This window comes from Ursus americanus, chromosome 26, assembly GCF_024610735.1.
Source record: "Ursus americanus isolate L20-20 chromosome 26, mUrsAme1.1.p, whole genome shotgun sequence".
NCBI lineage: Eukaryota > Metazoa > Chordata > Mammalia > Carnivora > Ursidae > Ursus > Ursus americanus.
This window is the reverse complement of record NC_142152.1, coordinates 44572857-44598157: the sequence shown is the minus strand read 5'-3', so window position 1 is coordinate 44598157 and position 25301 is coordinate 44572857. Positions and strand designations below refer to the sequence as shown.

At 58.4% G+C, this 25301-nt stretch overlaps 1 long non-coding RNA gene across 1 annotated transcript; it reads left to right on the top strand.

The window, feature by feature from the left end:
* The first annotated feature begins 2625 nt into the window (after positions 1-2625).
* LOC123778661 (uncharacterized) lies at positions 2626-10832 on the top strand. Its single transcript, XR_006775980.2, has 3 exons — positions 2626-2728; positions 4955-5166; positions 6219-10832. It is a non-coding gene; the product is annotated as an uncharacterized LOC123778661 (long non-coding RNA).
* The last annotated feature ends 14469 nt before the right edge of the window (positions 10833-25301 follow it).

The window sequence follows — 25301 nt, the reverse complement described above, 5'->3', positions numbered from 1 at the left end:
TGGCTCCTGGACTGTGTTTCTTAGAGACATGGTGCCAAGCCGGGGCCTCTTAGGTCTCGAAGGTTTTATTTTCGGGAAGGAGGCTGTTACAGAGGTATTTATGAATGAAATCGCGGCCAGCCGGCGCCTGCCTCACTCTGACCCACCCCTTGGCCTTCAGCCCTGCCCTGGGCCCCCCCAATGCTGCAGCCACCTGTCGTCCCAGAATAACCCGAGCTCAGGTCTGGCTTCCCCTTGGCCCCGCCATCCCTGAATTAGGCACCGGGCTTCACCTTAGTGGAAAAGAACCGGCTTGCGCCTAAGCTGTCCCACGGGTAGAGATGACAGATTCATTCCCAGGCGGGGAAGGGGCTCCTCGTGCCCGTCTGGCCTGCTCACTCCCAAGGCCTCCCCCTGAGTCTCTGCCCCCAGCGCCCCGGCCCTGTCCCTGTCTGAGCGCCCAGCAGGGCCAGTGTGCCTCCTGAGCCGCAGCTGCAGATGAGAGAGTGACAGGTAACCGAAAGCTCAAACCCCAGGGTGGTCCTTCTGCAGACGCTGGCCACACCAGTGTCTAGGCTGCTGGTTCTGCAGGCGCGGCCCCCACCCTACACTACCCTGGCGCCCCCCCCCCCCCCCACCAAGTCCCTCTGGCTCTTCCTGGACCTCCTCCCACCAGTCGGTCCGGACAATCACTGTTCTCCCTTCCCTCCCACTGAACTTTGACCTCTCTTTCAGGCACAGGTTTGTGTGGTTAGCCTGTGGTTTCCAGACCAGGTGTGGCCCGAGAGGTGCGGGGTGGGGGGTGGGGGGTCTGAGTAATTTCCTCCCGCCCTAGCTCTGCAGGGGTGCCCCAGCATGAACCCCCCTCCCCCCCCCCCCCGCTGTCCCTGTGATGTGTGCCCTTTAGGACCTCACCAGGCTGTCCCCGGCTCCGTGTGTCCCTCTCCAGGGAGGCCCTTTGGGGTCTCCCCAGGCGCACCCCCGTTTCCTTTAATTTACCAATTCCTTATTTCTTTGGCCACATTTTTAAATTAACTGGAAATCTAGTTCTAATTTGATGGGCGGAGCAGTGGTGGAGTTTGGCCTCCCGCGAGTGGTCTCCCGACCACTGTGAGCACGGCTGCTCCCTTTGCCAAGTTGGGGGCCACTGGCTGTTGGGGGAGCGCCCGCCAGAGCCCTTCTATAGTTGGCCCTTCCGGACGTGTCCCCAGCCCACGCCGGCGCAGCTGGGAGCAGCCCACACCACACTGAGTCCACAAAGGCGAGACACACCCCGTGGCACTGGACTCCTGTCCACGGCTGTCATGAGGATGTCCTTTGTCTTTATCCCATTTTAAATTGTGTCCGCTGCTGACTTGGTGAGCACAGATGACTTCAGGAGATCCGGATGCAAAGTCTGCGCAAAGGGGACAGCGAGGGACCCCTCCCCGCCTCAGCTTCTGGGGCCCTTCGCACCGTCCGCGCCGGGAGCCAGGGCTGCTGCTTTGCACACTGCAGGCTGGGCGCCCTGCGCAGCACCCCTGTGTCTGCGCTTCCCGCCGGGACCTGGTTGGGAGGGCGCCAAGGGGTGTTTGCTGAGTGAGGGCGGCCTCCTGTGGCTAGGCTTCCACTGGGTGGGGGCTCATGGGGGGCTGCAGTCCGATTGAGCCCGAGGGCAGCTCTCCATCCTCCAGCCAGGAGACCCCCCCTCCCTGCCAACCCTCTTGCGCTGGCCCCCAGTGGTCCAGACCCCCCTCCCACAGGATGGGTCTTGTGTGTAAAGCTTCCGGGGACAGGGTTCCTGGGCTCCAGCACCCCAGCAGGGTTGTGGCTGATTCAGTGCTGGCCAGGGGACCCTGCTGACCCCAGCTCCCTGCACTCTTCTCTCCCCCTCCCCCCGTGTGCTGGCAAAGAGGTGGCCAAGTCCTTCTCCCAAAGCTGCTGACTCAGGCCTGAATCATCACCCGTCTCCCTGGAGAGGCTGCTGGTTTGAGGGGTGATGGTGAGAAGGGGGCTGGGCTGGGCATGTGGGGGTGCAGAGGCCCTGGGGGGGCAGGTGCAGTCTGACTGCCGCCCAGGTAGCCCTGTGCAGACAGGGAGTGTAAGCCCATGAGCCGCATTCCAGAAGTGGGCCTGACCTGCCCGGCAAGGGCCCCCCTGGAGGCCGGTTGTGCCCTGCGGACAGCGGGCAGTGCGGCCCGGTGGTCCAGCTCAGGAGCACTGTAGCCATTGGCCCCGGACCCAGATCCTGGTTCTGTGCTCATAGGCGGTCAGGTCCTGGGCGGGCACCCCGGCTGCTTGGAGCTGGGAGACCCGTTAGAGTGCCAGCGGAGGTGCTGGTCCCAGCCACGGCTGCCGGAGGGTCCAACAGTGTGAGTTGTATGAAACCCCTGGAGCAGTGCCCTCCAGTGTCTGTGAAAAGGACAGGCGTGTCGTGGAGGCTGGGGTGGGAGATGAGGCCCAGGGGCGAGCAACCCTCCTGTGACCTGGTGGGGACCAGCTGGCTACTGTAGACTGGGGGCTGGGGGCTGGAGGCTGGGGGAGTCAGGGAAGGCTCTAGATCCCCTGGGTGCAGGGAGGGAGGCAGGGAGGCAGGGCCAAGCTGGCAGGCGCTGTTGGGGTTGGAGCTGAGTGTGTGTCAGCGGTCAGCTTCCGGTTTCTGCCGCAGGGAGAATGGGCTGCCGCCCGGCTGTCTGTCAGGAAGACCATGGGAGACAGGGGTGCCCAGCAGTGAAGCCGGCGAGGGTCCCCAGCACTTGCTGTGAATGAGGTAAGCTTAGGGTTATGGGCATGTGGCAATTTACAAGCCCTTCTTGGGAGCCCATCTTGACCACTGTGCTGACTTCCGCTGGGGCCTCAGTTCTGCTTAGCCATGGCCCCAAGAGAAGGCAGGCAGTCGGGTCTCTCCAGGGGCGGCTGGCTCCCCCACAGCCCTTGGCAGGGCCTGCCAGGCCTGGGACCTAGGAGCTTGGTTGTGCCTCTGGCCCTGCCTGGGTGGCTCAGCCAGGGCCTGGCCTTGTGGTTTGCCTCAGCGTGGGGCTGTGGGTCCGTGCCCACGGCTCCAGAATGTGCAGTGGGAAGCTCAGTGGGCAGAGGGTGGGGAGGAGCCCCAGGCCCCGCCCTGGAAGGGCACTCAGAGCAGCAGGTACACACAGTGGGGCTCAACGTGCGACCCAGGGCGCCTGCTGGGGCTCGGCTCAGTCCACGGTCACACGGCTCTGCCCAGCGGGTGTCAGCACCTGTCAACAGACGGGCACCCAGGGTCCAAGGGACTAAGAGCTCGCTCGCTCAAGGCCACGCGGAGGGCAGGTGCCATGGCCTGACTTGAAGCTCACATCTGGGTCGGCATCTCCCACCCTGGAGAAAACCAGCTGCTCAGCACCCCGGCCCCTTCCCCGCACTGACCTGCACTGACCGGTTGGGAGGTGAGGGGCCTTTTGTTATTCCCGACTTAGGGAACCTGAAGCTCAAGGTTGGGGGCGGCACACAGGGAGGGACACTAGGAGGGTCTGGAGTCTGCACAGCTGTCTGGGGACCTTCTGCAGGAGCCCCAAGGGGCCCAGGGACCTACCCAGACTTCCGGCTGCAAGCTGGAGGCCTCTGGTCTGAGTCCCGGCTACCAGCCCAGGCCCGAGGTGAGTGTGTGTTCCCATGGAGGGAGCTGCCTGCTGTGGTCTGGGGTCTAGGGTCCCAGACCACCCCCCCGCCTGTGGCCCTGGGCAAAGGGACCCAACCTCCCTGAGCTCAGTTTCTGCGGCAGGCACCGGGCATGGGGGGGAGGGGCGGGACCAGAGGGGTGGGGGTGGGGTGACTGCCGCTCTCTCCCGCAGGGCAGGGAAGAGGGACTCACTCTAACTGGCGTTCAGATTCTGCACCCAGGGCTACACAGTGTGCGTGCGTGTGTGCCCTTGTCCTGGGGGGCGGCTCCGCGGCAAGGCCGAACAGGAGGGGCAGAAGAAGAGAAGGTGGGGTGGCAGGGAGGAGCTGGTGGGGGGTTCCGCCAAAGGTCCTGGGGGGCTTCCAGGGGGGAGAGCTGTCCCTGAGTGAGGACCCAGTTCTGAGTTGAGGGGTCAGGGTTTGCGTCCCCAGGGGCAATCCCTGGGTGGGTCTGCCCTGCTGGGCTCCTGCTCACATTTTCCTTGGAGGAGGCTGGTCTGTCTGGTTCCTGCAGCATTCCACACTGACCTCTGGACCTCCTGCATCTGGAAACTTCCCTTGTTCTTCTCCCTCGGGGCTCCCTCCTAACCCTCCCCTCCCCCTCCACTCAGCCCTCTCTCAGTGTCCTGAGAACCGGGGCTCAGCCTGGGCCCCCCATCTCCTGCCCCTCCCCTGCCCTGCTCCCCGCATCTCTCCTCACCCTGCACCCTGGGACACCAGGGGAACCCACAACACATAGTCCTCCCTGCTGCCCAGGGGTGCCGACGTCAGCAGGTGGGCGGGAAAGGAGAGGCTTCGGAGGGGTCTACTCGGATGGGGATGGGTGAGGCGCTGGGCGTGCAGCCCAGGCCGGGGGAGAGGGTGTCCTGGCAGAGATTCCCCGCCCCTCTGCCCAGCATCCTCCCGGGAGGAGTGGCGGTGTGGGGGGGTGCTCCTGGGCGGGGGAGAGCAGGCTTTGGCTGCTGTGTGGGGCTAAGGAAGCAGCTGCACACTGAGTCATCCCCCGGAAAACGAAGGAGGCTGTTTCCATCACCATCTGTCTCCTTGGGAAGAGGGAGGAGGAGCGGGTGGAGGGCTGCTGGGGGAGGAAGGGGTGCGCCTCACCTCGGGCCTTTCCTGGCCCTGACTGGGGAAGGGCCATGTTCGTGAAGATGCTCTCCCCCCCCCCCCCGGGGAGACGACCCCCACCTCAGGCATTCTCTGTCACGGTGGGGTGGCTGGAGCGTGGCTTCGCAAGGCCTCGGTTCAACAGGGGGACGGCTCTCCAAAACAGGAGGGCCCGTTAGCAAGATCTCTGCAGGTGCTGTGGGCCCAACTGGTAGGAGCCCCTTCCCTCCAGGTGGAAGTGGGCCTCTCTGGAAAGATGTGGTTCCCGGGGCTCAGGACCCCCAGGTGGGAGAGGTGTATCTGACCGGACACCAGCAGTGAAGAAGCCTCTGGATGGCAGCCGGGAGAGGCTGGCAAGCTTGGCCTTGGCCACAGGGGTGGTCAGCTGTCTGGGAGCAGCTCCTTGGTGCTGGAATGGAGAGGTCACCTTTTATGTGAAATCAGGTAGGAGCTGGGAAGGTTTTGAAGCCTGCAGTCAGGTTCCCTCCTTCCCATGTCAAGGATACATGGCCCATGCCCCAGCACACTGGGCTTCCTCCTGCCTGGGGCACAGCAGAGCATTTCCATTTGATAGATACAGAAGCTGAGCACATTAATCCCAAGGATGGTAAGATGTGTCCAAGCTGGGGGGTCTTCCTATCAGCAGGCACTTCCTTTGCGTCACCCTGACTCTGTCATGGGATACTTACAGTTGTTTGGTGTTAAAACCATTACAGTGTCCAGTATCCATCCACCCACCCACCACCCGTCCATCTATCCATCCACCCACCCACCATCCATCCATCCATCCATCAACCTGTCCATCCATCCATCCATCCATCCATCCATCCATCCATCCACCCACACGTCTTCCCATCTATCCCTCCGTCCATGTTTATTGAAGGCCAGCCTTGCGCTGGGTGCAGGGTTGGTACTTGCTAAACCAGGTAGGCAAAGGCACAGCAACACCCTTGAGCAGGGTTGTCAAATTTAGTAAATAAAAATATAGGACATCCAGTTAAATTTGAATTTCAGATAAACAATGAATACTGTTTTGGTATAAGTATATAGGCACGTCCTATGCAATATTTGGTATAAGTAGGTCCCAGATACTGCATGAGACATACTTAGGCTGAAACTTACTTGTTGTTTGTCTGACATTCAGATTTAACGGGGCCATCTGTGTTATCGGGTAACCCCGCCCTGGCCAGTTGGTGAAATAATGTATAATAGACACATCCACATTCCACCTGAAAGCTCTAACTTAATCCTTATCAAAATCTATGAACTTGGTGATATTCTCTCCATTTTAAAATTGTAAAGATGGAGGCTCAGAGTGGTTAAGAGAGTTGCTGAAGGTTACCCAGCTAGTGATAGGTAAACCAGAGGCACAAAACAAATGTTTTTTTTAAAATGCTTGTTATTAAAAATATCGAGTAGGTTAAAAAATTTAGAAAGATTCTGTAGAAGTGATTTGAATTGGACCACTAGGAAATAACCATTGTTAAATTGCTAAGCCTTACTGCAGACATCCTGCCCAGCAAATACGCCGTAGAGAAAGAGGATGGAAATCACTGAAGAGCAGGACGGGAGAACCCTGCGACGCTTTACTCGAATGCCAAACATCGCACTTACCTCATTTGGTTTAAACAGAAGAAATTGCTGAATTTCGGGGAAATATTTTATCACTACAAAGGAGACTGGCTCTGAAAGGATCTCCCTAGACTGAAAGACATGGACATGAGAGCACCGGGGACAGCGGTCCCATGTCTGCTGCTGTGGCAGAGGCCCGCTGAGCCCTCGTGGATGCGGGGCCGGGCACCCTCCCCAGCTTCTGCCTCGCTCTGCTTCCTGAGTGTGCAGCTCCAGGGGTCCTGACTGGGACACCTTCCCCGACGCAGAATAGTCAGACAAGTGCGTCCGACGTCACCACCTGAACCACCGTGTGACCATTGTGCAGACGGAGGCGACCGTCCCCAGGTCCTGCCCCTGAGCGCCCCTTGTTCTCCTCCCCCCTGCACCCCTACCCAAGGATACCGGAGTGCTGTTTGCCCCACTTGTTCCCCGGGCTTTGGTCTTCCTGAAAGGGGAGCCTCCCGTGTGAGCTCCCTGGCATCTGCTTGCTCAGTGCAGCGCAAGGTCTGGGAGGGGGCTACTGTGTTGTCTGTGCCATTCCGGGGGGTGAATGGCCCCCCATTTATTCACCCGAGTTACTGCTGATGGCGTGGCCTCTGGCCTTGGTGTTTGCGTTGCTCTGAGCGTCCTGGTAGGTGTTTTGGAACACACACGTGCTCATTCCTGTGGGTGAATCTTAGGTGTGTGTCTGCGTACGTCTCCCTTGCACAGACACCGCCAAACACGTTTCCGAAGCGGGTGTGCCAGCTTTCACCGCCACCAGTGAATGCGGACTCTTGCCAGTAACTGGAAGGCTTCATGTGTTCCGTGTTGACCCTTCTGTGGGTTTGGGGTGTGACGCTGGGGTTTTAATCTGCGTTTCCATGCTGGTTTGTGAAACGGGCACCTTTATATGTTTACCGATCTCCAGACGCTCCTCCTCCGTGACGTTCAAGTCTGTTTGCCCATTTTCCTGTGGGGTCGTCTATCTTTTGTTGATTTGTAGGAGTTCTTTATATATTTATACATTCTGGACACAAGCCTTTGATGCTTTGCTGCACGTTTGTATTGCAAACACCCCCACCCGCCCTTTCAGCTCTGGCTGTGACGTCCGTAGTTTTTGCCTGTATTTCAGACTCCACACGGTGTTACGAGCACTGTTGTGCACTATCTTTGCTTGAATTTGTCCACAAATATCATCCTTTCAGGACTTCATGTTTTCCTACAGTTTCACGCCTACACCAGGGATCATTTTCCTTCAGTGCTTCCTCCGGTTTTCCTCTTAGTGCAGGGCCAGGGAAGATGGGTTCTCTGTGTTTGTTTCCCTTTCTCCTCGGAACGGTGTTTTGGCTGACCTTTGCATGTCTAGTGATTTGGGGTTGCGTCCTGCACGTCGTCACGGGAATGGTGTGGGGGTTTGGCGTTCTGTTGTGTTCTCTTGCAGAGCATTCATTTTTGTTTTGTTTTATTGAGCGGTTAACTGAACTGGACTCAGAGTGTAAACACTGTCTCCTCTGTGTAAAATCTCTGTGCTGTTAACGGAGCTGCTTGGACTCTGTCCCGTGCAGACTTAGCGCACAGACCAGCCAGGGGTTTGAGCACAATTCTTCAGGGAGCATTCGGGGCTCCCTTTCTGGGGTCGTCCCTCACTTTCCAGCTGCTGTAGTCACCCCCAATTCCAGCTTCTGAGTTTTAGGCCAGCAAGCCTGCGGGTTCCATCGGGGTTTTGGCCCGCCCTCAGACATGGAGGCACAAGGTGGGACACTTACCCGCGAGTCCTGCATGCTGGGCATCCATGTCCTACAGCCTCTGTCTGGCTGTGGCTGCTGTCCATGCTGTTGGACATTTGTCTTTATGTCCAGCAGTTGTGGATGTTTCTGCCCCAGAGCTGGTCCCACTGGAGCCACTTGGCCATTGCTGGGAGCAGCCCTTGGGCAGTTAGGATGGAGGAGGTCCCACAGCCGAGTGAGGATGGACCGGAGCAGGATGGGGCGTCATTTGGTGACACTCAGTCTTGCTCCGGCTAGCCTTGGTTCAGGCACTGGTCTCATTAGAGATTTAACCAGGAGCCTGGCGGGGCCCAGCCTCCTGCTGGGTACCGCACCAGGATTTCGCAAGTGTTTTGGGGTGGGGGGGGCCAATGGAGCGTCCGAGGACGCTGAAGCCTCCAGTTTTGTCATCGTTGCCCTTGCGGCTGTGGGAAGCTCCTCTGGGTTCTCCTTCTGTCACTGTAGCTCCCCATGTGGGCCCGGCCCAGTCCTCAGCCCCCTGTCAGGAACCGACAAAGGCTCTCAGCAGCAGGATGGCGGCGATCGTTGGCTGTGTGGGCTCTCCCCTCACGAGGCCAGGTCTCCACAGCCCTGCAGCTCTCGGAGACTTAGCTGCGAGGCTCTAGCGTGTGCGGCCCCTCTCGGTCGCCAGCAGGAGTGACGCCTTCCACGGGGGCCCACCCCTTCCTGCCCCTCCAGGCCCAGCACCGCCAGCCTCCCCGGGGAATAAAGATCCAATGAGAGGCAGGACCAGAAAGTCTGTTGAAATCACTGCTTTCCACATGGCATTTAAAAAAAAATCCCAAACTTTGAAACATGCATGCCTTTTGCCCCAGTGATACCGACCCCGGGACTTATCTCCCGACAGCAATCTAGAACGTGCACAAAGTTCGAGCTCCAGGATGAGGGTGGCAGGCCTGTTTACGCTGAAAGGAAAACCCTGGAAACAGGGAGAACATTCGGTTTATGCAAACAGTATGAAGTCACAGAGTCACTGAAAATACTGGTTAGAATCGGTGGAAACAGGATCGTGCTCTGCGGGTGATCCAAGCTAGCAAAGCCGGCAGCGGCGGTGTTGACGGCGTCCCTGCGTGCACACCACACGCCGGGGACGCACTGTGTTCTCGTCGTCTGTACTTCCTGACTTTCTGAAAGAACGACTGTTTTGTTGGACTGTGTTTTTGGGGTAAAATGATGTGCAGTGAGGTCCGTATGCTTAAGCGGGCAGTCTGACAAGGTTCGGCGGACAGACCCGCGCGACCCACGTGCAGAACAAGAGGGGGAGAATTTCCGCGTCTTCGCAAAGCTCCTCCGTGCCTCTTTCCGGTCTCCAGTGTGTTGTGGGTAACAAATGAATCAGAGGAACGTGTTTCGAGGCTCGAGGACAGACGCGGGGTTCTGAGAGGCATGCCCAGTTCCCTCAGCCGTGGCGGGGGGGGGGGGGAGCAGGTGGGCGGCAAATCCGTGCCCGGCTGCAGGTGCTCTGCAGAGGCCCAAGGGGAGCCAGGGCGGGGGCGCTCGCCCGCCCGAGGCTGCCATTCCCCCAGCTCCCTGTCACCTCAGGGTCACCTGGCCAAAGGCACAGAAGGCCTTTACACTGGGATGTCACCTGCCCCGCGCTGGGGTGGAAGGGAGAAGGGGCTGCACTCCAGGGCGGGACACACGGTGTCAGCCGTTCTCAGGACCTGGCTGGGGCCTCAGCGGCTCTGGGGTGACACGTCTCACCAGCGTCATGGGCAGTGGCAGGCGAGGGTGGGGCTGAGTGCTGCAGGCCGGAGAGAGGAGCTCAGTGTGGGGCTCTGGGGCCGCTGGGGGCCTCGGTCAGCCCGGCTGCTCAAGCACAGCACTACAGGCCGGGGCTTAGATGTTCATTTCTGGGGCTGGATTTCAAGATCGAGGTGCCGCACGGTCAGGTTCTGGGGAGGAGGAGGCCCTCATTGGCTTGCAGAGGCCACCTCCTTGCTGTGTCCTCCCACAGTGACAGAGCTCTGAACCGTCTCTTCTCATAAGGGCACCAGCCCCAAGGATCAGGACCTCATGACCTCTCTTAACCTTTATCACCACCCCCTTCACCCCCCGCCTGGCCTGTCCCCACCTCCAGCCACACTGGAATTGGGATTCAACAGGCGAGTGTGGGGGGGCACGAGGCAGCCCCCAACAGACAGCTAGCACACGGGGGCCTGCAGACAGGATGGTGGTGCTCCGGTTCCTGGAGGGGCAGCTTCCTGCGGGGATCCCCCCCCTTGTCCCTTCTCCGCAGGTGGGCCCAGGTCTGCCCCTCCCTGGGTTCTGGCTCAGTCTCCAGGAACGCCCCGCTTCTCTCTTCCACAGCTGCAGCATCAGCGGGGCCTCAGCAGGGAGGATGCCCAGGCCTGGATGTGGGGATGTGGGGGGGACACGGGGACTGCGGGATGATTACTTCTCTGGTCAAAGAGAAATTCAAACTTTCTGTGAAGCACCGTGGGCTCTTGTTTATTTATTGAGGCTGGTGAATAACGTTGCCTTAAGCTGCAGTCTCCCTCCCTGCCCTGGATTCCTTTTCTTTCCCTTTGAAAATGCCTCAAGAGGGGCGCCTGGGGGCTCAGTCGGTGGAGCGTCTGCCTTTGGCTCAGGTCATGATCCCAGGGTCCTGGGATCGAGACCCGCATCAGGCTCCCTGCTCAGCAGCGAGTCTGCTTCTCCCTCTGTCCCTTCCCCCCTCTCGTGCTCATGCTCTCTCTCCCTCACCCTCTCCCTCTCTCTCTCTGTCTTGCAAAAATAAATAAATAAAAAATTTTTTAAAAAAGAAAATTCCGCCTGAGAAGATGGTGAAGGTGTCTGTGTGCTCACACACACAACACACACACACACACACACACACACGTGTGCGTGCTGGGAGGGGGGTGGTCCCCTGCCCCCAGCCCCCCACTCCCTCCCCCCCAGGTCCCGCCCAGAGACGAGGGAATAACCTCATGCACCTAGGGGCAGGTCTCGCAGGGGCCCCCTCTAACCAGCCACAGGTGCCCACTATGCTGGGGCTAAGACCTCATTACGCGGTGACATTTCAGAGAGCAGAAGAGGGGAGCAGAGCTTTGGGGGTCCGCCTTCCCCACCAGAGCAACTCCAGGGCCTGTCTTCTCCGTCTTGTCCCGATTGCTGGCGAAGACAGGCTCTCCCCCAACTCAACCTGGGGAAGCCCCTGCAGCAGGCAACCAGAAAAACCAGACAGGCCCCAGTGGGAAACCCCAGGGACTGAGGTTGTCCTGAATGGGGTGGGTGGGGGAGGGGAGGGGCTGCAGGGAGTGGGGAGGGGACAGTAAGAGGTGCGGGGCTGGTCCCCAGGGCGAGGACTCACGGGTGGGCGCACCTGCAGGTATGAGGGCTTGTTGAGAGCGGGATGATGGCCCCTCTGGCACCCACTCCACCCTCTGCCCCCGCGTCCGGGCGACTAGTAGTCCGGGAGCCCTTGGTGGGCAGGTGGGGGTTGAAAATGAAGCTCTGATGGGGGTGGGGCTTGCTAAGAGCACTTACGGGGGAGGATGCTTGACACAGTTTCCACGCACCAGCTGGGCGTCCTATGACTCCCCCTGGTGCTGACACGGTCCACCTGGAGCAGGCCTCAGCGGGTGAGGGAGCAGAAGGCAAGCTGAGGACAGAGGACAGCGGACCCCCCCCCCGGACTCCCCCACTGTGGGACCCCCCCACTGCGGGCAGGTGGGATAGTGTGACGTTCCCAGGCACTCCCCGCCGCCCTAACACTAAGGGAAGAGAAAACAAATGGTTATCGGATAGAGATCACAGCCCAGCAGGACAGGTGTCTTAGTGGTTTACAAGGAAAAGACATTCTCACTCAGCATTAGCTTAACGTTCAGAGACCCAGAGACTCAATTTCCCGGAGCCCTAACCTCCCCCTCCCGCCGGGAAGCTCCCAACTATCTCAACGTTAATGCTTCACTAGAGGGAAAACAGCCTCAGCTTGACCGTGGCCAGGCCTCCGGTATCCTGACAGTACTCTTTAGCAGACCAAAGTCCTTTTGGACACCTCCCTGTGTCTGACCTCCCAAACCCCAAGTATATAACCGGCCACTCCTCACAACCCCAGTGCCGCAGCTCTTTCCGCCCACGGGTCCTGTCCGCGGGCTTTAATAAAATCACCTTTTTGCACCAAAGACATCTCAGGATTTCTTTCTTGGCCGTGGGCTCCGGACCTCACCTGCATTCCAAACCTACGTCAAGACAAAACCTGCAGGTTGACCGTAGGTCCCACACGACTGCCCCTCCCCCCACTTAAGATCCCGGTGGCGGGTGGTCACCCCTGCTTCGGACCCACTGGCTATATAGATCGGGGTTTCAGCGACCCCCTCCGTGGGTTCAATGAATTTGCTAGAGCGGCTCACAGAACTTGGGTGAAACACTGTACTCACTAGATCTCGGGTCTACTGTAACTGGGAAGGGCAGACCCAGAGGTGCATAGGGCGGGGGAAGGGAAGGGGCGGAGCTTCCATCACGCCCCCAGCACGGGACTCTCCCAGATCTCCAAGAGTTCCTCAACCGGAAGCTCTCTGACCGAGCCCCACCCTTTTTGGCTTTTTATAGAAGCTTCCTTAGGCAGCCACGACTGATTTTTTGGCTTTTTATAGAAGCTTCCTTAGGCAGCCACGACTGATTAAATCATTGGCCCTTGGTGATTAATTGAACCCCCAGCCCATCTCCCCTCCCCAGAGGTCAGGGGGTGGGACTGAATGTTCCAGCCCTCAGATCAGGTGGTGGGGCCCCTGGCAACTAGTCCCATTCTAGGGGCTTTCCAGCATTACCTCATTATCATACAAAAGATACCCTAATGGCCCTAGAAAATCCCCAGGGTTTAAGGAGCTGTGTGCCAGAAACAGGATGCTGAGCTAAGGCGAACTTCTTTTTTTTTTTTTTTAAAGATTTTATTTATTTATTAGACAGAGATAGAGACAGCCAGCGAGAGAGGGAACACAAGCAGGGGGAGTGGGAGAGGAAGAAGCAGGCTCATAGCGGAGGAGCCTGATGTGGGGCTCGATCCCATAAAGCTGGGATCACGCCCTGAGCCGAAGGCAGACGCTCAACCGCTGTGCCACCCAGGCGCCCCTAAGGCGAACTTCTTGTTATGGGTTGCTGTATCACGGAGGCGGGGGCATGTCTCCCACCCCCGGACTCTGAGGAAATACGGCAGAGCCAGAGCCAGAGCACCGGTTCTAGGGCCAGAGTAGCCACAGGCTCCGGGACCACAGCCCCGAGGAGGAAAGACAGTGACTTTCAACGCGCAGAATGTGAAACACCATCGCGGGAACAGATGGGCCCAGAGTGTAAATAAGCATGAAGACATAAAATCAAATACAGCAAACGGGTGAGGCCTGCTGCAGCAGACAAAGGAGTACATTGTCAGTAAGAAGCAAGGGGGGCGCCTGCTGGCTGCCTCGGCTGAGCCTCTGACTTCAGCTCAGGTGGTGATCCCAGCGTCCTGGGATCAAGCCCCACATCGGGCTCCCGCTTAGCGGCGGTCTGCTTGTCCCTCTGCCCCTCTCCACACTTGTGTTCTCTCGAGCTCTCGCACAAATACATAAATAAAAATCTTTCAAAAAATTAAGAAGCAAGAAAAACCTCATAAGAAAAGGAACGCAGGGGAAGCATGAGGTTTGACAAGCATGATGGTACATGACAAGTAGCGGGACGGGGACAGCTGCACCAGGGGCAAGTTGTAGGGGCAGAGGGAGCACCGGAAGGCCAGGAGGAAGCCACAGCGAGCCGAGACTGCAGATGGAGAAGAGAAGCTGAAAGACAGAGGACAAAGTGAGCACAGGAGCCCCCAGGGCAGGGGTAGTGCCCGTGAACCCGGCTGTGGGGGAGGCCGGGAGGGAGGATGCCGTGCTCAGCAGGAGGAGCGCAAGGGGCGCAGTTTGGACGCTGTGAGCAGGGGTGGGGGGTAAGAGAGTCCCACTGGGAAGTGCAGGGTCAACAGAGTTGCAGGAACAGCCCTGCAGACAGCAGGGGGCAGGTGGCCGGGCTGGGGCCGTGGGGCTCAGGGCTGGGGCTGAAGAGCTGCGCAAACCGGCACAGGAGCCGGATTTCACACGAGAGCGAGGAGGAGAAATGCGTCCCCGTCGGATCCTGTACAGGACGCTGGAAGGAAAAGAGAGGACGAGGAGTAGACAGAGAGCGTCCTGTGGGCAAGGAGGCCCACAGAACCCCCACCCTATCAGTTACTGTGGGCCGCACAGCATGTCCCGGTGTAAAACAGCAGCCAGCTGCTGACACTCTCCCCTGAGCTCGTGAGCTCGGGCTGGGCTGTCACTTGGCCTCAGATGTTGCTTGGGTTGCGGTCATCGGAAGGTACGACTGGGGCTCAAGGTCTGTCTCCAAGGCGACCGGTCACAGGGCGAGCAAGCTGTGGCCCTCTGTGCGCCCCTCCCTGTGCGCTGCTGAGTGTCCTCACCACAGGGCGGCTGGCTCTCCTGGTGCAAGTGCTCCAGAAATCAAGGGGGAGGCTGCAATCCCGTTTAACCCCCCACTGCGACATCCGCCACGTGCGGCTGTGCGCCCCGGGTGCCTGGTTTGACGTGGGTGGGAACACACCGGGGCAGGAATACTGGGCACCGAGGACCCACCGTCCCTCTTGGAGGTTGGCTACCACTTCACAACAAAGCTTAAAGACAGTAAGAGAAGAGACACATCAGAGTTAGAGACAAACTGAAGATCATTTTGGAAACGAAGATAAAACCAGAGGGGACACAATGGTGGATAAACTCAAAAGTAAATATTTTGAGAAAGATAGAAGGAGGTGTACAAACCCGTGAAAAGGATTCAAAAGAAAGCGGCAGATCCAGAGAACAAGTAAAGAAGATGGTGGGGATACTCGGAGAGAAGGAGAGAAGCCACGCGGGGGGCTGATAGGCCCCGAAACACACGCTTGGCGCTGGGGACGGCAAGTGCAAACCGCAGGGGGTTCACCTGGCGCCCTCGAGGACGGGTACCGTGAAAGTGAGCTGCAGGTTGGCGAGGACGTGAGGCTGGATCCGGCTTCTGGGGACGGGACAGGGTGCGGCCTCTCGGGAAAACAGCCTGGCGGTTCCTCAAACCCTGGAACGTGGAGCGTGCAAACGCCCGGCGCTTCCACCCGTGGCACACACGCAAGAACGGAAAACTACATCCACACGAAAGCTTGCACGTGCACGTTAATAGCAGCGTTATTCACAATAACCAAAAAGAAGCCCAAATACGCATCACCCGATAACAAAATACGGAACGTTTGTAAAATGGAAGATGTTCGACTATTAACAGGAATGAAGTATGGTCCGCGTGACTGGCTGCTACAGACAGAACACTAGCGGGGCCTGGGGGGCACTGGCTGCTAAGCCTCCCGCTCCGGATTTCAGCTCAGGTCGTGCTCTCAGGGTTGTGGGATTGAGCCCCTCGTCGGACTCTGCGCTTAGTGGGGAGTCTGCTTGAGATTCTCTCTCCCTCTCCCTCTGCTCCTCACCCTCACGCGCACTCTCTTAATTAAATAAGTAAAATCTTGAAAAAAAAAAAAAGTTAAAAACCCCACTATGCTAGCAAGAGAAGCCTGGCAGACAAAGCCACATATTGCACATTCTACTTACATGAAACGTCCAGAGCAGGGAAATCTCTAGACAGAGACGGGAGATTCCTGGTGCCAGGGCTGGGACTGCTAATAGGTACGAGGTTTCTTTTCAGGGCGATGAAATGTCCTGAGAGTAGACTATGGTTACGGTTTGGTTGCACAACTTTGTAGAGACACTAAAAACCATTGAATTGTACAGTTGAAATGGGTGAATTTTATAGTATGTAAATTACATCTCAATTGAGGTGTTTATAAAAGAAAGAAAAGGCACCAACATACATATAATTGGACTTCCTGGGGGAAAATCTCAAAGCTTTGGAACAGAACAGACACTAAAAACTGAAATCCAAGACAACTTACCCAGCGCAGAAAGATTTGAAACCTATGTATTGAAAGGACATACCACCTAGTCAGGGAAACTGACCCAGAATGACTAACACTGAGACATAGTTTTGTAAAATTATTAGATCCTGGGACTCTTAGGCCTTAAAAGATCTACAGGAAATCCTGGAAAACGGCCATCCAGGTAGATGGAACCATGGCGTGTGTGGGCGGAGGGCACTGAGTGCCCAGGCCAGGAGACGCGCAGAGCTCTGGGGAGCTGTAGGGATTCCTTCTCTGTCCCCAGGAACAGCACACAGCACGGCGTCACGTGGTACCGCAGAGGCCAGCATAATGCTCCTCCCAGAGGAGCAGGCAGGGCAGGGGAGGTGCCGGCTGAGAGTTAGGTCACAGGCTCCTGTACTCCCAGGAGGGAGGGAGAGAGAGGGAGGTGGTGTCTGCTGGAGGCAGAGCTCGGTACCTGTCCTGAGGGATGCTCCAATGGTCAGGGTCATGGGACCACTGCGAGAGGCCTCTGGGGACAAGGAAGCCTCCTCTCTGGGGCCAGAAGGGGTGTTTGGGGGTTCAGCTAGGCCCCGTCCAGGACCGGGGTCCCTCTGCCACTTCTCTGCCCGCCCAGCTCTGCTCACACGCCCGTGACAGGGAGCTCATTCCTGGCCCTGTGGCTCGTCGAAGTTCCCTCTCTCGTCCAAATGAGCTCTGCCCTGTCACCATTCCCAGGACCCGGCCGGTCCCTGGACCCCTCCCACCCGGGACAGCTCTGGAGCCCCCCAGCTCCCAGAGCGGTCCTGATTTCCAGGCCAGGCCCTTCCTAAGGGGTCCTCACAGTCCTGCTTTGCCAGTCCCCCAACCTGGCCAGGAAGGAAGGGACCCTCGGTCTGTTTTGCACAGTCTCGGGGGCTGGAGGGAGTCTTCGGGGTTAACCCCCACAGACCGCTGAGCGAGGGCTTTGCCCCCATGGGGTAGTCCATGCTGGGGCCTGCTGGTGGGGTCCAGTCTGGTCAGGTGACCGTCAACAGTATCCGAGTGCCATGACCGCCAGGGCAGCCACTAGTGCTGATGGCCCTGCCGGACGGTGTCCTGGGCTTGTGGAGGGGCGGACGGGGCAGGAGAAACGTCCTGTCCTGAGCACCCACTATGTGCTGGCACCGTGAGGTCACTTCAAGCACACAGACTGTTTGCCTTCCAACCAGCAGCCGTCAACGTCCTGCTTTGTGGAGGGGAGAACTGAGGCCCGGGAGGTGAGGCAGCTCTGAGAGGATCTGGGCCCTGAGGGAAAGGGCCGAGAGGTGAGGGCTGTGGAGGCCAGACCTGCCATGTGTAGGGAAAGATGGCCCTCCGGGCAGGGGACACCTGCCCTGGCCTGAGCAGCCCACACTGCCTGATGGCCCCAGGGCTGAACAGGGTGGCTGGGGCCTTGGCCACAGGCTCTAGGGCCCCCACATGAGCCCTGCTCTTTCTGGGCATTGAGGCTGCGTCTTTGTCTGTCAGCCTGAGGTGGGAGGGTTGGGGGTGCCCAAGGGGACTCAGGACATGCCAAGCACACCCTCACAGGCAGTGACCATGGGCAGGTCACACGCTTTCAGCTGGCTGCATCAGGCCTGGCTCTAGGTGACAATGGGCACAGGTCTTCCCTCCACCACTCTGGGCAGCCTGGTCGTTCCCCGAAGGTGCACAGGACCACCTTCCCTGGACCTTGGGCGCAGGTGCTCTGCAGAGGGACAGAAGAGAGAACAGGTGTCCTTGACCCCCAGCCACCTTCAGGACCTTTTCGGCCAAGCCTGGGTTGCAGAAGGGTCTCCCTCCTGCCTTTGTGGGAGTGGGGGTCCACCCAGCTACAGGAAGCCTTCATTTGTGCCAGAGCTCCATGACATCATCATGTCCCCAGTCCTCCCAGACCCAGTGCCTCTGCTCCAGGGTGGGGGCCAGTGAAAGGGGAGTGCTGGCCAGTGCCTCCAGACAAGACCCTCAACTAGGGGAAAGGGAGCTGGCAGAGGGGCGGGGCTGAACTGGGACCCAGGACGGGGGTTCCCAGTGACCCTCCACCATCCTTGCAGGCGCAGTGAACCGTCAGCCTCCTGCAGGTGCAGAGAGCATTCTGCCACCGTCTCACCACGGCAGGTGCAGGAGCCACCTGCCGCTCGCCCCCGTCCTTCTGGAGGCGAGGCGCGCCCTCTGGTGGTGAAAGGCGGCATCGGCACCGGCATCGGCATCTCTCTCTTTGTCTCCGCGGACCTGTGGTCCCGAATCAGGGCAGGGGATGGGGGTAAGTCCCCAAAGATATGCACGCAGTTTGGGGGTGAAGTCCAGCGCCCCGACTTACAAGGCGCCAGAGATGGAGGGGCAGCTTCTCCCCTGCCCGCCTTTGTGCAGGAGGGTGACGCCAACCCCGGCCGCGGGCCTGTAGGTGAGCTGGCCGCCTCCATCCTCTCTGGTAAGGAATCAACGTGCTATTTGTAATCGCGGAAACAAAACGCCTTTTGTCCGCAGTGTGCTTAGGTGAGCAAGGTGCTTAGAAACCCCGAGGTAGGAGAAGTTTGGCTCTGAACACTCTTTTTTCACAGTGAGTGATTACCTGGGAAAACCCCACCCATTTCCTCCAGAGATGCATTTCCAATTAAAGTATACTTTTGCTGTCGAAAACTTTTTATTGAAAAGCATATCAATTGTTCCCGCATCTGTGGTTTTGTGAGTTAATAATTGTAAACACAACTAAAGCTGAAAGTAATGAAGAGCCTTCCGAGGTGCAGAGGAAGCAGCGACACGCGGCCTGCAGGTCACCTCACCCGCCAGGACGGGGGGGGGGGGGGGGGGGGCGGCGCCGCAGGCTCCCAGGCTCCCAGGGCGTCTGTTAGGGTAAGAGTCTGCGCGTGGCCGAGTGCGCTGGAAGTCAGGGAAAGGAGAAACAAAATACGCCTGTTAGTGCTTCTTAAATGGATGGCGGTGGACGTTCCGTCAGGATATTTGGATTTTGTTGGGTATCTTCAGAACACTGATCCAACACGTATTTCAGGATGTCAACGACGTTAACTTCTGGTACGTGGGGCAACGGGACGCGTCTCAGAAACGCGCTGACGGAAGACGCCGCCCCGGGATCGCTTTGACGCGGGGCTCTAGGACCGGTGCCTCAGCATTTGTCCCTGGGGGTGGGGCCAGGGTTTCTCCTGCGGCAGGAGGAACGTTCCGGGGTGCCGGTGCGTGCTGTGTCGTGGCTGGGGTGGCTTACGCAGGCATCCGCGGGCAGGGACGCATAGATGATGCCCCCGCCCCCGCCCCCTGGAGCTGCTGTCTCGCGGATTCCCCTGTTCTGCACATTTCCTATGAACGGGGTCTCCGCAGGTGGTCCTTTGTCACTGGCTTCTGTCACTGAGCATCTGCTTCCAAGGGTCAGCCTGCCACGTGCCTCGTTCCCTCCCTCCGTTCCCTCCGTGGCTGAGTCATGGGTGCGTGTACCTCTTTCCTCAAAAGGAAAAAGAGAACCGTAAACAAATCCGGAACTCTGGTCTGTCTGCCGGGGAGCTTTCAGAGGGCGAGCAGATGTCTGCGGTGTATTTTGAAATGTGTTCAAAAGCGAGGCAGCTGAGGGACGGAGCGCTGACAGGGACGGGGGAGCGGTCTGGGCACCGTGTGGTGGTCCACGCGGGACCGTGGGCATGGGCTGTGTGAGGCGGTGTGGGGAGGGTCCTGGGGAAGGAGCACGGGCTGGCTGTCCCTCCACGACCCTGACCTGGAGGACCTGCTGCCGGCCCCCGGCCCCGTGTGACGGTGGGCCGCGAGGTGGCCGGACCCTTGGGCTGTGAGACCTGGCGTGGACTGCCAGCACGGGACGCGTGTTTCAGCTCCTTCATGGGTTACAAGTCACACGCTCCCTATGAAAGCCCAGACAGCTCGGGACAGTGTTGCTCGAACGAGACTCGAATGTCAGTGGACGGGGGTGTGGGTGGGGGACCAGGGCCTGGCTGTGGGCTGGTGTTCCTCCTACGTCCAGCCTTGTAAAGGAAATCGGAGACTCGTGCTCTCTTACTTCTGCCAGAATCGCGTACGGCTGCCTGTTGCGGCTTTGGCTACATTGCCGTCTCTGGCACATGTGCCCGCGTCGCCAAAGGTATCGAGGGTCTGTGGTGGGACACCTCATTTCCCCTCCAACTCAGAAGACTGCGTGGGCCACGTGTGGCCTGAGCCACGGCAGCTGGACCTTCTGCGTGGGGCGTCTGTGCATGCCTCACGGCCTTTAACCTCGGTGTCACAGGCGCAGGCGACGGCGAGGCCCCCGCACGCCCCCGCGGCCGCAGGACCGCCCAGCCTGGACGGGCAGGACCGGCGGACACACGCTGCTGTTCCAAGCGGGCAGGAGGTTAGAACGTGACCACAGCCTTGTCTGTTGTTGGCCCCGTGCTCCCCTGCGCGAGGTCAGGGACCGCTGCCTGCGACGCCGCCCCATGGAGGAACCCACCCAGGTTTCTGGGGGCTCCCGCAATGCCCTCTTCTGTTTGTTTGCTATTTCAAAGGAACGCGCTCTCTTCATTTGTTGAATGCCAAGCCCTGTGTATCTACTAATTGACGGCGGGTAATCGTTCTGCTAACATTCTCTTTTCCTTCACTCGTTGGTTTGATCTCGCAATTGCCGGGCAAGGTGTCTTCGTCTCCCGCTGTGGCTGCCATTCAGACAGATTCTCCCTGGGTTTCTGGCAGCTTTTCTCCGTATGTTTGGGAGCAAAAGGTTAATAACTGTGATGTGGGCTGTGTAGACGTGTCGATCTGGCTCTGCCGGGCTCCGCGATGCTCTCTGCCAACCCTAGTACCTAATTTCCAAATTTAATTTCCTGCAAGATTGTGGGGCCTGGTCCCGAAGCTCCTGGAAAACAAGATCAACCATCCCAGACTCATCCTACTCAACAGAAACTCGGGCACCAGGAAGCATAAAGCAAGGAATGATGTCTGAGCCGACGTGGGGGGCCCTCGCTCCGACGCCTGCTGTCCTCTGGCCCCGCCTGGCAGCCGCGTGGCGAGCAGAGAGAGGAAGGCTCACGTCTTGTAAGTAATCAGCTGGGACTTCTTGGGCTTGGCTCCCAAGTCCCACGGAGCTGGGAATCTTGATCTGATGACTGCAGAGCTCCCTGCGGCCGGGCCGGGTTGCACACGTCCCCACTGAGCCGGCACAGGTGGTGTGGGGCTCCCTGGGGGGCACTGCTGTGGGCTGGGCCTTGGGAGCGTCTCAGACCGGGTGGTATCTGTGGCTCTGACCTCGTGATGGAGAGATCAGCCAGCCACAGCCGGGATGCGAAGCTTGGCCTCCTGGTCGCTCAGAGGGACACGGGCACCAGGATGAGATTCCAGGAGCTCAGCACCTGCCGAGCTGACCCCCAGTTGTGTCGTGGGATGGACGGCAGGCTGGCTACCTGTGATGGCTAGTTCTGTGTGTGACTGGGCTGTGGGGTCAGTGGTATTCTGGGTGTGCAGGATGAGATTGGTAGATTGACTAACGCAGATGGCCTCCCCATGAGGGTGGGCCTCACTCAAGCAGTTGAAGGCCCGAATAAGACTCAAAAGGTAAGAGGGAACACAGCCTGTGCCTGACAGTCTTTGATCTGGGACATAGGTCTTCTCTGGCCTTTGCACTTGGACTCAGCCTGGAACTTCACTGTCGGCTCTCCTAGGTCTCCAGCTGGCTGGCTAGCGATCTTGGGGCCGGGCGTCCTCTGTAAACCGCACGGGCCAGTCCGTTATAAGTCACTCTACATACACCCCCCGTATGGGAGGATTCTCCAAAAGAATCCCTTCTACTCTACGTATAGGTCCTACTTGAGTTCAGGCCCGCTGGCCCCACTCAGCTTGTCTTTACGACCTGAGACGCCTGGCCGGGCTGCACGCAGACCACCCCCCACTCCTTATGAAGGAGTTCACGACGGTGTGTGTCTCCTTAGGGGCCAGCATCCTGCAGGGTTTGCGGACGGGGCGGGGGGCCTTCTTTCTCCACACAGAGCGCTCTCTCCGCTCCTGAGGGCTTCTGCCTTGACACCTACTTCGTCTGATAATAATACTGCCACGGGTTCCGCCTTCTCTGGAAACACGGACTCACCTGGTGCATCTTGTTCGTCGTGATGGGTTCGACCTGTGTCATTAGTGTCCGGCGTGTGCCTTGTGAACAGCAGCTGGATTTAAAAACCGATCCGCGTTGAGAGCTCTTGTCTTTTCCTGGGGAATTCAGCGCATTTACGTTTATTGTGCTGACTGTGCGCTTGGTCTTAGCGTGGCTATCCGATCTGTGCCGGGGCTCCCCGGGCCTCGCCGTCTGCCCCCGACACTCTGGCAAGTGCCCACCGGGTGCGTCTCCTCCTGGTGACCGTCCTGCGGGCACACGTTCCTGTTCCCAGGCTTGCAGAAATGAAGGGAGCTCCCAAGGTCACAGGGCGCGTGAGTGGTCGAGGCGGGATGGACGCCTGGCCTGTCGGGAAGGTCAACGTTGCACGTGTATTTTATTTGTGGTCAACCGTACTTTTTAAAAATAAAACCAACGCACCCTGATTCCGAGTCACATTGCAGGTTAACCGTGTCTCCGTCCTCCCCCAGGCACGAGCGCTAGGGCACTTGGCATGTGTTCTCCGGCTCAACTCTTCCGTTTGGTTGACTTCTTCCAGATTTTTAGTTTCTAGCTGCTGGGAATGCTTTTTACCTGAAACACGTACTGTTTGAGGAATCATTTCTCAATAATCGCGTTAGGCCTTACGATAGCGTGGTTGGTAATTATTCAGAATAGTGTATGTTTGGGGCCCCTGGGGGGCTCAGTCGGTGAAGCGTCTGCCTTGGGCTCAGGTCATGATCCCGGGGTCCTGGGATCGAGTCCCGCATCGGGCTCCCTGCTCAGTGGGGAGTCTGCTTCTCCCTCTGCCTGCTGCTCCCCCTGCTTGTGCTCTCTCTCTCACTCTCAAATTAATAGATAAGATCTTTGGGAAAAAAATAACCTTTAGAAAAAAAAAGAACAGTTTATGTTTTATGGTTCCTTTGTCCATCATCATTTCTTGATTTTAATTTTCCCCTTTCTTCAGTTTATGGTTTGTTTTTGCTGCTGTGTCCACTGAGCGGTTTCGCTCTCCCAGGGAGGGCTGGAGGGGCTAGTTTGTCTTCGCGTGTCGCACGACCGTGTGTCGCCTTCCCGTGTGAACGACGGCCAGCTTGGGCCTAGAGCTCTCCTCTGAAAGCTCTTTCCCTTTGGCGGCTGGTGCTCCTCTGTCTTTGAAGGGGATGGCTTCACCCCCTGATGTCCATCCCGTCACCGGCCACCTGCTTGTCCCCATGAGCAACCTGTCCCTTTCAACTCTGAAGTTCAGAACTGTCACCCACGTGTGCCAGGTACGTGACCTCTTGCTTCTTTCAACTGTCATTCCTGCCTGATGTCCGGCGGTCACACGACAAGACCTCAAGTCTTTGTTCAGATCAGAAAAATGTTCTCTCTCTTTTTAATTAAACATTTTTATTTAAAGGTGTAAAATGTATTTTATTTTAAAATAAAATTATACATAGGTCGGGTGTGCAACATGATGACGCAATGCGTGTAACACGGGAAGTGATCGCTACAGTCGGGCCCCCTCCCCCACTACAGTTACATCTAGGACAACTGAAATCTCCTCTTCTAGAATATTCCCCGTACTCAGTGCAGGCTCGTTCAGTGTAGTCACCAAGCTGCAACATTTCTCTCCCCATTTCCTGGTCTCATCGTCCCCATTTTGTCCTCCTAGGGCGTCTGCTGCTCAGGTGCTGGACCTGCTCTCGTCACATCTCATCTGACCCTTTCCGGGATAGTCTGCTCAGCTACAGGTAACAAGCCCAGAGTGTAAGTGGCCTCAACCACATGGACGTTTCCCGTATTACCTTGTGGACACTTGCCACTTATTTATCAAGGAGCCGCAAGATGGTGGTCCCAGAGTGGGTTCACTGGCCTGACCCCTGGGACCACAGCTTTCGTATCCTCCTTCTGCCCTGCCATCCTCGGTGCGTGGACGTGTTGCCTCTTGACCATAAGCTGGCTGCCAGAGCTCCAGCCATCGGGTTCACGCACACTGTATTTAAAGGCAGGAAGCAGGAACACCTGTGAGGTGTAGAAGATTCCTTACCAGCCTTCCCTCTTTCATAGGAGAGCAAAGGTCTTGCTCAGGAGCCCCTCAGCAGATGCCTTGCCTGCCACGTGGCAACACTCGCTCCCGGGGAGACTGGGAGAATGAACTGCTGATGTTCTTGGGCTCTAGAGTGGGAGCCGGGCAGGGAGAAAGGAACAGTGCCTGCCCTGCGTCTCCCTGCCGGCCTCTGACGTGACGGCTCCTGCCGAAAGGGACGTCAGCGCGTTGTCCGGGCTGCTCACGGAGCTGTCTCTGGCTGTTCCGCTCCACGGACCTTCCCAGGGAGCTTTCCTGCCGACCGGCGTCTCTAATTTCCGGGAGCTCTCCCGGGTCCCAAGGCTGATCCTTTCCCGGGGGGGGGGGGCAGCGGTGTTTGCTGCACGGCCCCCAGTGGCCTTTCCAGCTTTCCTTGAGCTTCCTGAGTCATGCGTCCCCTCACTTCCATCGGCTGCCTTTCCTCGATGACCCTGGGCTCTCAGTTGTGTGTATTAGTAAGTAGAGGACTAGATAGGTCAGAGTTTATCGTGAGTGTGGCTGCCGTGTGGGGTCTTTCCTGCCCTCCCAGAATCATGTCCCGTGGCTGCAGACAGGGCTTGGGTCATGCCAGACACTCGTGTGTGTCACCGTCTGTAGGGCACAGGGCCTGGGCCGGGAGCGTGACCTTGCCCGCCTCTGCTCCCCCTATACCCGGAGCCTGGCTGCCCAAAGCACTTTCTCCTATGCTCTGCGGCTCAAATGTCTCATCTCACTGGACTCCGCTAATGACCATGACAGGGAGGACAGCGGGCTCTGGCCACCCCTGGGCCCTCCTGCCGGAGGAGGTGACTCAGCTCTAAAATCAAGCAAGTGAAACCTAGGTGAGGGGACGGGGAAGTGGGTTCCAGGCAGGGAACAGCCCGTCAGGAAGTTCTGAGGCCAGAGATGAGCTTGCTTTGAGGGCGGAGGGGGCCGCAGGGGGCCAGGCTGGGCAGGGCGGGGTGGCCCTAGCTCTCCCTAGAGAACAGGAAGGCAGAGGTGGGTTTTAAGCAGGGCGGTGCCAAGGTCAAGTTGGCATTCAGCACGACCCTCTGGTGGTCTGTGTTGCAGGAGGGGGCAGGTGTGCACCAGGGGGAGCCGGGGAGAGGAGCCGGCAGGTGGATCAGGGAGGTGGCCCTGGGAATCAGGTGCTGGGATGAC